A 12,297-nucleotide genomic window follows, 5' to 3' on the forward strand; every position below is an offset into this window, starting at 1 on the left:
ATTAGCTGTTCCTAAGTTTGGATCAGCCTAATAGCCAAAAATAAAATAAAAAAGTTAATTTATCAAGCTGTCATAGTGATTGCTTGATATAAACTGACAAGAAAAAAAAAAGTTTTTTTATTTTATTTTTATTTTTTTTACAAAGTGTAAAAAAATTAAAATAAAGTGTAAAACAAAATTAGGAAAATATAAATTATATATAAATATATTTTTTATACTATAATATAAAAAAATTCTAAAAAAAAATAATAATAATCAAAACTTGTGAAAAAAGGGTTTTTTTTCCTCTTTTTTTATTTTATTCAAATTAAGTGAGGGGTTAGGTACACATATGTGATATAATTATATAGCCCTATCTGTCCTCTAAAAAAACAATATATAATATGTGTGGGTACATTTAGTAAGAAAGTATATTACTGCTGTGGAAGAATCACACAGCAAAAATGTAAAAAATGTGTCAGTCATTTATGAACAGAACCTGAAAACTAGCTCAGTCATGAAGGGGTTAAATAGCGATAACCATTGAGGGGCAGATGGAACTCTTATTTCAAATCCCTGCCTTTTTGGCAATTTTTTTGGACTCTGAATCTTTTCCAAGGTTTTGGTGGAGACTCTTGCACACTTGCGTCTACAGTCTGTTGTGGCTTTGCACAAATCTGACTGGGAATTTAGTGGAAATTAAACTTGCCACAGATGCTGACGAATATGACTGGGGAGCCCATTTAAAAGACCAGATAGTCCAGGCGACCTGATTGACGTGTATCCAAACCTCTGTCATTGTCCTTAGTGGTGAGACAAGTTGTTTTACATGCTAGTTTGTGAGTGTGCCATGATGCCTTTCTACTGTTCTACTGATTGAAATAGAAGTCGGCCAGATCTTCCAACTGGAAGGAACCTCAAGCTGTGTTGCTAGGTCTGAAACATTTCCATAGGCAGAACCCATGTACAGGTTTTTCAGGCAATGCTACAGTAGCCCACATAAGCAGACAAAGGGGCACATAATCATCTTTTCTGTAGATCTTAGAAGAATTCTTTAGCCTCGCTCAGTGCATCATCTAATTTCCACAGCCAAATATGCACCACCAAACAATGCTGTTGTTCAGTCTGACTCATGAAATGGTATATGGTCCCAGCACAAAACTTTTTCATAGGATTTAAACGTACCTGTGTCCCCGCCGCGCGCTCCTGTCCGAACATCTGAAAATTCTCGAGCTGCCACAAAGGATCTGGGGGCGGGCGCATGCGCAGTTCAGATCTTCGGCCGGTAGTCGAGAAGAGACACAAGGTAAGTAAATGCAGCAAACAAACTCTGTGGGACAGGAAGTGCCAGTTAAGAGAGAGGAGTCAGCGCTGGATCAGAGACCTACACCAGCGCTGGAGGGACTCCTGACAACTACAGGAAAGAAAATGATGATCCGATTAAGAGGCATAATTTTAAGATATGTCCTTACGCTAGGATTGGGGTGGACTTTAGCCTTTAATGTCAGTTTTAACTGCTTATAAAATACTGTATTGTTGGAGTTGGTCTTTCATTTGTGGCTTACTTAATCCATCTAAAACTGCTTGTCCATTTTAGACCTGTTCATACGAACACTGCTGTGATTTCACTGCAAAACAAACATAATTTGTCGCCTTATTACAGCAAGCGGAAAATGAAAGGATCTGATGATGGGCATAAAAAGTAAATATTAAAAAAAAAGTAAATATTGCTAGTGACAGACTGCACCGCGTGCCATTTTTGCCCATACTTTTGCCTTTTAGTATGCAACTGTAATTGATAATGATATGGACATGCATAGGGGAATGCAGTACTTATGTATGGTTTGTTTTCTAGGTTTACTGGGAAAAATGAGTAACAAACGTTTATGCTTGCCTGGTGCCAGAGACCAGCAACATGAAGAAAAAGATGGTAAGAGTTGAATTTTTTGTATGTATGTATTTTCTAAAACTGGAGGCCCTGTAGAATGAAAAGATGGTAGTTGCACATTTTTATGCCGCGGGATATTTGCGCAAATGTTTATCAAACATTTTCAGTAAGTAAAAAATACTCATTCATTTTATTACACACAAACGCAATATAACTTATTTTTTATTGTATAATAAAAAAAAGATGAGATTGTGTCCAGTAAATGGCAAATATGTTGCACCTTAAAATTGCCTGTTTCTTCGACAAGGCTAAAAAAATAATACCCTAAATTGTCCACAGGCAACACTTTAAAAGCCTTTTGTAGTTCATCAGTTTATTTATTGCAGGTATTTATTTAGCGCCTCCAATTTACGCAGCGCTTTACATAGTTGCACATTCACATCAGTTTATAATTAACTGTGAATAACACCATTAATATTCCTCTTTCTCCGATGTGCCAGAGATACATGTGGTTTATGCATGTGTGCACGCCCTACCACATATTTAAATTTTTGTAAAACACTTTAGCTATATTGTCCCTTAAGGTGCACAGCTTTATAATCACTCAACCTAAAGTTCTAACAAGGAGAAAGGAGAAATAAAAACTGTGGCTAGTGTCAGTGCTCCTGTAGAACCTAAACTGAAGGCCAGCTTTGGACTCGTATCCCCTCCCACCTCATATCTCCTTGGTGTCAAGAGTAGACACATTTTCTTCAGCTCTGGTTTTTTTTTTTTTTCTGGTCTTTGGAAGATTGTTTAACTATTAACAGCTGCTGGTATATTTAGGCTGAATACTGAAATCCTGGAAGTCTCTCCAGTCGGATAACAAGCACAGGTTTTCAGAGGGTATCCTTGTGTTCTCCTTGTCAGCCCTAAATTCTTGTCACTTTAAGTTTAACGGTGTTCTTGTGAGCGGCAGTGACAACTTGTTTGTTTTCCAGTTAGCATATGACTTTGTTTCAGGTCAGGTAAGCATGTCTTGGGATTCCTTGTGGACCAGAACTGAACCAGTTTTTCTGTCTCATTGTTGAGTAGCTTGTAGGCCTTATTGATGTTTTTTTTTCTCTGTTTTGTTCCGAGGCTAGGTGTGTGGGGGGTTGTTTTTTTTGGGGTTTTTTTTTTTTGCTGCTGCTGCAGCAGCTGTATCTGTCTGGCCACTTGTAAAAGGATTAAAATTCTCTTTTTACTACAGCTTGCCATTCGTGGATATAATTCACATGCTGTGTACTTGAAGGATTCATCCTTATTAGAATGGGCTCTTTGTGAGGGGGATTAAAGATCTATCCCTTGTACTAGATTTGCCTGTATGTCTTGATTATTGTTTTTGTGCAAGCTGTACTTTTTATTGTGAATGGGGAAATCCTCCTTTTAACTCACACCTTGGCGGTAGTGCCATGGGATCCGTTTATCTGGATCTGTGCATTTGCTGCACTAAAACTCTTACCTCGTCTACTTCAGAAGGTCAAGGGCATTCCAGTAATTTTCCTACTTCAGAATTGGCCTTGAAGAGTTTAGTATGTCAATCTTGTTTCTGACATCATGACACCAGATCGCCCAGCTCTGTTATCACCAGAATGGATCCTTTACCCTGCTTCTTAATGAATTTTGGATTTTGTAATTCCGATCAAGTTAAATCTTCTATCCACTGGTGTGTGTCTGGGGGTTTTCCCATGTGCTTTTTTTGGTGGGCTGTGGTCTTTCCTGTTTTTTTTTTTTTTGGAGGGTAAAGCAACTCTTGGCCCTTTAGCAATATAAAGATCAGGTTTTCGCACCATCCTTTTTTCTTTTCTTATTTACTCTTACCCAAAGACATGGCTGTTTTGCACAAGCTGCTTTTTACTAAAGTGGTGTCTGCTTTCCTCCGGTTTCCAGATCCACTATATGTGGATTTGACAGACTGTTGTGCATGCCTATGAATTACAAGGTAAAGTGCCTTCTTTTCCCATTACAGCTCTTTCCACTGTGTTTGTGAGTGTTTCTTGGGTTTTTGCATTACCAGGCCTGGTGTTCTTAACATACTTTTTTTTTTTTTTGTGACACAAGGTTGATATCTCTGCTTCCGCAGATGCTAGTTTTGGTTGGAATGTCCTTTAAGTGGCTATTGCCTGTTCTGTCAAACGTCTGATGCATGTTTTTGGTGATTTTGATGATCTGGTATTTGCTATCATCTAGTGGTAGTTTTAGCTTCACTGCTTGTTTTTTCATATTCGGTATCTGCCTCTGTTCTCCCCTCCTGTTCAGTGCTAGTTAATTCAGCCCTAGCAAGACCCTCCTTGCTTCCTCATATTCCCTCAGGGTTGGTCATTACAGGGAGAAGGTATAGAAAGCCATTGATGTAGAGCTGCAGCTAACGATTATTTTCAAAATCGATTATATTAGCCGATTATTAAGTTCGATTTAATCGGTTAATCGGATAAACTATAAAATAAAGTTTAAAAAATGGCTCCAGTGATAGGACTACTAAATGTATTGGACCTCAAAATAATTTAGAAACATTCTCTGTACTGCACTTATATGAAATAAAACTATGTTGGATTTATCTTGCACCTTATTGAAGAGTTAAACTGTCTGTGGATTGTGCCAAGTCAGAAAGTGGCCAATGTCTAAAGTGGTTCTAAGGATCTGTCATTGCATATATTGGCATTTTGAAACAAAGCAGTAAAAATTTCTAAAGCCTTCTTCTTCTCCTTTTTTTTTTTTTTTTTTTTTTTTTTTTTTTTTTTTAGAAGTTTCCCTATGTCTCCATAAGCACATGGTCTGAATGGCCACATGCTGCAATACAAACTGAGATCTGCAAGCAAATAACATTTCGAAAGCAACTAGAATTGGATAGCAATCTACTCCATGCATTTACCTTGTGTGTGTCTTATCACTCAGAAGCACATTTTTCTGCAGTTTGGGAAACTGTGCGTGGATTTTCTGTGCATTAAACTTGTACAAGAACTGTTTCTATAATTATCCCTGATGCTGGAAGTGCTGTACTGCATTAGACTGTGTTTGGTTTCTTTTCTGCATAAACGCTTACTGATTAACATATTACTGCACACAAACACAACAGGTCTCAAAATTGTGTGCATCCACTACATATCTACAGTGAGCAACCTGCTCTTCCCCATGATGATTTACAACAGGGAGAGATCTGCTAGACCCATATGTACAGTTAAGCCTTCTCTGAAGCTCAGAGAAATATGAAACAAACAGGGCAGAAATGTCTATCAGATCTGTGGAATTGGACTGTGCAATGCATAAATGCTGCTGATAAACCAGTTAAGGCTATAGAACCAACCAATGCAACTGGAAAGCTAAAAGAGACTAAGTATTAATAGAGCAGAGTCTCTTCGAGCGCTAAATAACTTTACTGCTTATAACTGACATAGACATGTTACTTTCCAGGAGGCCAAGTCATAGACGGATCTCACAACTGTATGAAACTGCATATTGCCATCTTACTATAAGACACTCAGACATTTTATAGATTGCTAAGGGCCTACACTCAGTGGTCATCTCAGCCCAGACTAAAGCAAAAGCAGTAAAGGCAGAAGCTTATTGTATGGAGAGGGTTATCAAAGCACAAGCTGCTCAAACAGAAGCGCAATCTACCCAAGCACAGGCAGAAGCCTAGCTAACGGTCCTCCAAAAGAAAGGAAACAGCAGCTGTGGATATGCTTAAAGTTTTAGAATCAAACCATAGAGGAAAAAGTCCATCTTATTTTGACAGCCTTGGATGACAATATTCTGAATAGATGAATTGCAGTTGGTCCTAAAGAAATGCTTCAAAGCTTGTACAGCAACCCAAAGTACATACGCCAGAAGGATACTTCTTTGCTCCAAAGTTACTAACACCTATACAGTAATTTGTATGCCTTTTACAGGCCATCGTTATAATAAGAACTTGGGGGGGGAACTGTTACACCCCTGAACTGCAAGGGTTAAGTCTAGCTCCATCTAGGTGCTAAAAAAAGTTATACTCACCTGAACCTCTCAGCTGACTGGCTGGCTTAGAGCGTTCCACCAGACTGCTGCCGCCTATCCGTACCTAGACGAAAACGAGCACTTAACCCTTAGCAGTGTGGGGGTAGCCCCACTGTAAGGGTTGAGAAGCGTTTTTCCTGTAGTTCTTCTTGGTTCTTCTTTAAGCTCACTTAATCGCCACAAAAAACTACTGGGTGCGGTCAAACCTCCCAGATGTCAAGCCTTCACCTGGACTGAACCAGTTTGCTTCTCCACCTTGTTGTGACAGGAGCATCGTACCTACAGGGTTAATTAGAGAAAACATAGCATCCCATAGCCTCCCTTAACATTACACACACAAGGCAAGCTAGGTAGGATTTTTAAACAAGTAGAAAACAGTTAAAATGCAAGCAGCAATTATATGTATTTTTTTTTTTAATTATTATTTATGCTATGTGGTAGATTATGCTATGCTAGACTCATTGCTTATGCTAGACTCATTAAACCAGCTGTAGATCTGTAGCGCTGCACACTTACTATTTATGCTATGAGAAAGAGAATATGCAACAAATATAAAGTATATGTTGTCCCAATTTGGCTGCAAAAGTGGAAATATATCCACATCCAAAACCCAGACAAGGGCCTTCACCTTGTGTGGGAGAGATTTAAATCAAACTTATGGAACTCTGAAGTTTTTTGGGCCTTGCATTGATTAAGGGACTGCAGGGATTTCCGAAACTATCCTACAGACGATCAGAGATTCCAGGAACAAAGCCATTTTCTTCTTGAACTGGAAATCATTAAGGAAACCCACATCTATCAGATCTTAGCTTCCTAGACACCGCACATGGTGTGAACCCCGTTGTAGCAAAATTGCTTGACAATATCCAAGAAAGATGGGCAGCAGTGGGTTCAAGCTATCAAGATTAAATTCCAATATCCTTTCCACCTTTCTCCTGTTTTTCAAGTTCATAAACATTCCCAGACCGCACCCCCCAAATTACATAAAGTGAAAACCTCACCACCAAACAGACTCTAGGAACGTTGTCTCCATAAGATAGTTGGGAGTTACACCAACTATCAGCAATGATTGTGACTGTAAGGCTACATTTAAAGTGCCATTAAACTCAGGAGTTAAATCTTAATGTATTCAAGTACTATAACTATTAACAAAAATGTATCTTATTTGTGTATCACTCGGCTGTAGAGCCTCAAATCATCTCTGAATTGGTGCGGACACTGTCCTTCCTTCTGGAGGGTGGCTACTTTTTGTTTCCCATAGTCTGTGTTGTAAATTAGCCACCGCTCCAAGCTGGATTTCGTGATAGGCTATAATTTAAATAGAAATTAGTAAATTAAACATGAGATTGTAGTCCATCACAGGAGTGAGCTTGGAGCTGTGGCTACTTTACAACACACACAGGGACAAAGGGAAAAGTAGTCGCCCTCCAAAAGGAATGAGTGTCGGCATGAATTCAGAGGTGATTTGAGGATCTACCGCTGAGTAATACACAAATAAGCTAAATTTGTTAGTAGTTGGGGTACTTTAATACATTAAGGTTTACCTGCTGCGTTTAGTGCCACTTTAAGTAATCAGAATGTGAGAGTGAGACATGTTTAGGCTTTACACCAAGGCTGCTTGCATCTACTATCATCCACTGAAGAGCTTGCACCCACATAAGATTATAATGGGTAGAGCCATGAACTGCCACCTCCCAACTATTATATCGAAATATAGGGAGCTGACATCATAAAGGACTTTCAAAGAAAACCAGTCCCAAAATATATCTGGCTAGTGTTCCCTCAAGGTCAACCAAAGAATGCTGTCAATTTATGCTGTTAGACCTTTAAATCCATCATTAATTTTTCACTTTGGACTCTGCCGCATTTAATGTAGAGAGAGCAGTATTGCCCTACATTCTAGGTACATGTGCTGGTGTAGAAAGTAGAAAACCACAGGAATTGCTAGTACTGAAGAGCTTATTACTTCAGACACAAAAGGAACTGAAGGAATTCATTTTCCTGTACTTGTCAACTGCAGTGAAATGTCAAGAGATCTCTGTACTGGAAGACCCACATCATGTGTATGACAAGTCTATGTATCGCCATTAGACGATAATGCCAAAATCGTGCTTCTGTTGGAAAGAGAAATCCAAAGAGTCCACAATGTACAAGAGCGGCACAAAAGTGTTCATCGTAATGGACCTCGTGCTTAAAGAACTAACCTAGATTATTATAGGCGCTTCTTACTCCAGTAATGGGCAGGGTTCAAACAGTGTGCGCAATTGTAAAACTATTGAGAATTAAGAAATTCCTCTCTCAAAACTCATGCTACGAGAACTCTGACCAAGACGTCTCAAGCGATCAAATCAACATAATCATCTTGCAGCCGTGTCGGTGCAACAATATCTCGACTACTGCTGACAGCAGCAACACTGAACCTTTAACAGGTGATCAGAGCTCTACCAATACAGAGATACTGTACTGATGTTTATCACTTCATGGACTGCTTAACTAGTGACCTAAATCGCTGTCTAATTTAGAAGAAGATGCTAAAGAATTTCTCACAGCTTACATGTTATTGGAATGTGTGATGTATATTTCTGTTGCGTAGAACTAAAATGTTACTGATGTTTTGGTATCTGCTGCCATCAAGCAAGTTCAGTGCCACTGCAACCTATCTTGTATTTGGCATCTTCCTCTGTTCTCCCCTCTTTTTCAATGCTAGCTAGTACAGGCCTAGCTAGATCTACCTAGTGACCATACCATCTGCACAGGCTAGGTGTAATGGGGTATGTTATTTTATATACCAGCATTTAAAACAGGCCCATACCCTTTTGTTTCCCTTTTTTTTTGATTGTTTTTTTCTTGTTTTGGCTGGTTCACCTATGAGTATTCTGCCCATCAGTTTGGACTGCTTTTGGATGCTCCTAGTTTGCTAAGTTATATAATATATACTGCCCCATGATTACAAAATGAGGGAAATACCCAATGATGTGCCTGTTCCAGCGCCGCTTGCTCCCAGCTGAAGCACTTGGCTGTGAAGAAGTGTATAGTAGAGGGTAGGGGAGAAAACGTGCACTAAAGCTTGATGAACGCAGGAGCACACACGCATGTTGGACAGACACCGTGGGAAACGAGGAGTCTGTGTTGGATTAGAGACCGGCACCAGAGCTTGAGGGACTGTCTAAAACGAGTGGAAGGAAAATGACGATTGGAGCAAGAGGCATCAAATAAGGTAAGTGCTTATAGCAGAAAAGGTGGGGGGGGGTTTACCTTTTTTAATGTCACTTTAGGAGCTGACCTTCAGTTTCTGGGTGCTTGGTGTCCATTTCTCCTGTTGGCAGATGTGTATAACTCTAGGCTGCTTAATTATCTAGCTGTGTCCCTTATGCAAAGGATTGTACCTGGAGTACAAAAATTGTGGTTTATTTTTTTTAGGGGGGGGCTTACTTTCCCTCTGTGATGGCATTGGGCCAGTGACAGGTCTTGAATGGTGACTGGTTAAAAAATATGCTTGAAAGGAAGATGAGCTGGGCTTGAAAATTAAACGGCTGGCCGGGAGCTTTACATTCAAGACTCTAGAGACGCCCGATCACTTGTATTAGGAAGTGATGTATATTAATCACTTCCTGCATTCAGCTGTCTTTCCCAACTACAGAAACTGGTGAAGCAGATCTCTACTTTATCAACTTCTCTGGGAGTCCCTAGGTGACAGGGGTCTTGGAGACCCCTGATGTCTCCATAAAGAGGACCTGTCATGTAAATTGGCTATCACATAGGGGGCTTCTTTGCACCCCCATGTAATAGCAATAAAGTTGTGTGTAAAAAAAAAAAAAAAAGTATTACAAAAATTAAAATCATAAAAAAAAATTAAAAAAGAAAACATTTTTTTAAAGTCCCCGCCCCCCACATACACACGCAGATATGCGTCGGGGTGCGCCTACGTGCGAAACCGACGATTGCGCCTATTGTGCCGCACATATTACATATCGCCGCAAAAGTCGGAGTGAGAGCAATCATTTTAGAGTCATTAATCACTGATAACTCTAAAAGAGACGCCCTAAAATTTTTCAAGCCCTGAACATGAGAGAGCCATGTTGAGTTTCAATAAACATCTAAATTAGAAGTTCAGTATATTGCAGGTTATCCTGAGAAGTGAGGACCACATTAGTCTTTTTCAGGCCAAGTACGTTTTCTGCAAGTACAGAAAAACTGATGCTGACAAATCCAGTGTCCTTTTTTTAACTTTGTGTACTGAACTGAAATCTCAGGGCCTGTTCACACGACGTCCGTTTTCTGTGCTGACCTGATCTGTACGCTCCTGCACTAAAAATGTATCCCTATGTGTTTTATGGGCTCACGTGCACAGTCCGTTCAGGTTACAACAGAAAAATACTACGTCACATTTTGTACGGTCAGGAAACGCATCAAACGCACTGCAGCTAACATACTAACAGCCCCACTCCAGCAAAAAACAATTAAATTTTTTTTTACTGGAACGCATCAAAAACGCACTGCATCAGTTGCAACGCATCTGCACCTGATCAGGACCTGATATCATGTGAACAGGCCCCTCAAACATTATCAGCCTTCCCTCCACGTTATGTAATGGAGAAGAGGGAAGAGGAAGGTTTTTGCAGTCCAAATTAACCCCTTCGTGACTGACGACGTACAGTGTACGTCGCCAGCATCGGGGCTGTTTAAACAGACTCCCGGCGACTTTTGACGCCGGGACTCTGTTTAAACTTGTAGAGCCGACTGTCGGCTTTACAACAGAAGCGATCCTGGCGACTTACCTGTCGCCAGATCGCTTCTGTGTCCCGAAGAAGGGGCCGCCCCCCCCCCCGGACACCGCCGCCGTGCTTCCCGGGCTCCGTTGCCCCTCCTACGGGCCCGGGACCGGCGTCCTTGGTGTCCGCGGGGAGCTGGGGGAGCGAAAAAAGGGCCTCAGTCATGAAGGGGTTAAGAGAGCAGCCTAGGGTGACAACAATGCTCTTATACAGATGCCTTACAGTGAGTAAATGTTGTTACCCTATGCCATGAGGTGTTATCTGGGGGAAAAAATGGCCTGACCAAAAAAAAAAAAATGAATGCAGCCTGCACATCTGATGAATGGTAAGAAGCAATAAATTACACTTGTGTTCTTTTGGTTTGAATTCACTTTTAAAAATAAGTCTGCATACAGTATGCACAGATTTTGGCCCTAAGCTTGAAGTCTGTTTACCAAAAGATGTATTTTTTCCCATTTTAATGCCTCAAACAAAGCTTAAAAAAAAAAAGCACAGGAAGTACTTGGGGCAGCTGTACAATAGAACCTGTCTTAAAAAAACTGCCAACCATTGCTAGGCCCCTGTTGCTCATTTTTGAATTGTATTCTTGAGATTGTGTTACCCTTCAAAGACTTCTAAAAAAGCAGTGACTGTTTGTCCATGATACCTAGTGACTTAAATATATGCCTTCTGTTTTCATCCAATTTATAGGTGAAGAAGGCAAAGATGGCACTCATGCCAGTACTGTAGCGTTGAGTACTTCTGAGAGATGTCCAATTTGTCTGAACAGCCTTTCTCTGGAGGTTGGCTTTCCAGAAGATTGTTGTCACGCTTTCTGTATATCCTGCATTCTTAAATGGTCTGAAGTAGGTATCAAGTTAAAATAAGAGCTGTAAAGATTGTTTCTGCATGGTATGGTTTAATTCTATCTAATGCTGTCTTTATTATAAGGAAAACATTTTGTCATAGGGATTTTCAGAGCTGAACACTTCCTATGAGACAGGAAGTAAATGTAACATGACAATATACAATAATATGTATGTATGTAAAAAAAATATTTCTATTGTCTCCTGAAGTATTCCCTTTTTTAATGCCTCCTGTGTCCAAGTTGGATTTAGCACCATTAATAAAACTAATATTTTTAAAGTGTACATCTGGGTTAAAGTAACAAGTACAGATGTGAACAAATTTGCCATTCCCTTTACAGCTTATTATAATAGTGTTTCATTCCTCCTGAAAAGTGATGAAACTAAAAGCAATCATCTCATGTATACCTGCATGCTTTTGATGTGTCAGAGTAAAGCAAAGCCAAGATATTCTAAAATGGCATGGACAGATTTGTTAGTACCCCTAGAAAAGATATTATAGAGTGCATCTTAGTGATATTTTAAACCACACTGAACATGGACCAAAGTAAGCAGAGTTGTTTGAGGAGACCAGAAAGAAAATTAGACCCTACATGTCAAAAGTAAAAGGCATAAGACTATCTCTAAGCGGCTTGATAGTAACTACAGTTGAAAATATTAAGTTGTTTAGGGTCCATAGGTGTGTCGCTAACCTCCCTGGACTTTGCCCCCAGATTGAGCATTAGCTCTGTGTTTACAAATGGGGTGAAAAAAAATGAAACATTCAAAGAAAAGAACACCATACCTACTGTGAAACCATGGA

The 12,297-nt window shown here is 39.8% G+C and overlaps 1 long non-coding RNA gene across 1 annotated transcript in view; it reads left to right on the forward strand.

The window, feature by feature from the left end:
• LOC108789463 overlaps positions 1 to 11,489 on the forward strand; it is a 26,729-nt gene extending 15,240 nt beyond the window's left edge. Inside the window, exons 2-3 of the long non-coding RNA XR_001941401.1 lie at positions 1,835 to 1,909; positions 11,341 to 11,489. This is a non-coding gene — a long non-coding RNA (uncharacterized LOC108789463). The remainder of the gene's footprint in view (positions 1 to 1,834; positions 1,910 to 11,340) is intronic.
• Positions 11,490 to 12,297: the final 808 nt, after the last annotated feature.

The sequence above is a fragment of the Nanorana parkeri genome, unplaced genomic scaffold (assembly GCF_000935625.1).
Source record: "Nanorana parkeri isolate BGI_ZX_2015 unplaced genomic scaffold, ASM93562v1 scaffold399, whole genome shotgun sequence".
NCBI classification, from domain to species: domain Eukaryota; kingdom Metazoa; phylum Chordata; class Amphibia; order Anura; family Dicroglossidae; genus Nanorana; species Nanorana parkeri.